Raw genomic sequence first — 1,703 nt, forward strand, 5'->3', positions numbered from 1 at the left:
TCGGGTATTGGTTAATCGATTATCGATCATTATCGGTTCGGTTGTCGATTTACCCGATAAGATAACTCAATATAGAGTTAAGCAAAAAAAATAAGACAATTCACTGGAGTTAAGCAAAAAAGAGAAGATTCACATATAGTATACTAAATACTTACACTAGGAGTAACTAGTAAGGTCTATGAAGAATGAAGATGAAGCAACTGAAGAGTGCGGTTGAGAAAGAATAGAAGAGAATGAACTGAAGCCCTAGCATTTGTATATACTTAAGGGTAAAGTCATAATTTTATTAATTCTTATTGGGTTATCGGTTAACACATTAACAAAATTGGCAAATCAAGGCCCAAACCGATAACCCAATAGTAAAAAAATTCTAAACCGTTATCGAACCGTTAACCCAATAACCCGATACCGATAATCCAATAAACAATTAACGGTTCGGGTTATCAGTTTTACCCGATACATGCCTAGCCCTAGTTTTGAGTCGTATAGAGGTCGCTACGTGCGTGATAGCATTTTTGGAGTATCGCTTGACTTGCTCGGTATTAGAATTGGCTTGTTTGAAGTAAGACTCTTCTAAACTTAGTGCTGAGGGTATGGAACCCTGAATTAAGTGCTATGTGATTGATGATAAGGTGACGCACATGCTAGGTGACAGGCGTATGGGCACGCACCCTGTGAATTGTGACTCCATTATTTCCATGGCACTATATAGTGGTCCTATTTTGTTGATATCTGTGTTTTCACCATGTAATAAAGTAACTGAGTTGTCAATCATGCTAGATATTATGTTTATGCTTTATGCTGATATTGTTAGGACCCATGATGATTGTTTCTTGTTGTCATCTCACTGATTTCATTGATATTTCGTACTCAGTCATATTTATGCATTCATATCATATCTCAGTCTCAGTTGTTGATTATTGATACATCATATCATTGTTATCGGGCTAGTTTCATGACACTGTGAGCCCGTGAGTGAGACTGGAGAGACTGATGACTGAGTGAGGTTGAGAGCCTAATTATGAGTGACATTTATGGGATCGGGCTGCACGCCGTAACATGTTATATTGATTTATGCCTGGATCTGGCTTATGAAGCGCTTGGGCTATAGGAGTCCTTCCGGAGTCTGTACACACCTCCTAGTGAGCGCGGTTGATTATATTGAGGGATGGATCTTCCTTGGACATGGATCTTGTCTTAAGCATTTATATACCTGGAGACGGATCTTCTTCATGAGGCCGAATTGGCCTTCCTCGGTACTGAGTGACTGATGGTCAGTGATGTATATATTTTGGGATGGATCTTCCCTGGGCCTTATGGGTCATATACAATACCGAATGGTTGAGCATGATGAGTGCAAAGTGTGAGACAATGAGATTGAGTACTCTGAGAGTGTGAGTTCATGATTCATCTTTGAGATACATGGCATTGGCATGAACACATAACATACCGACATTAGTGTTGGGCATATATCGGGTAAAACCGATAGCCCGAACCGAAAAAAACTTATTGGATTATCGGTATCGAGTTATTGGTTTAACGGTTCGGTAACGAGTGTAGACATGTAATTTTTGACCCTCCTCGAGATTTTACACATTTTAGCACTTAAATATTTAGTTTAGGTTTAATATCGTTATTCTAAATAGTTTTGACTCTTTTACTTTATTTTATCACAAAAGTATTTTCTTTTATTTAGCTAGTTG

This window comes from Nicotiana sylvestris, chromosome 5 (assembly GCF_000393655.2).
Source record: "Nicotiana sylvestris chromosome 5, ASM39365v2, whole genome shotgun sequence".
Classification (NCBI taxonomy): Eukaryota; Viridiplantae; Streptophyta; class Magnoliopsida; order Solanales; family Solanaceae; genus Nicotiana; species Nicotiana sylvestris.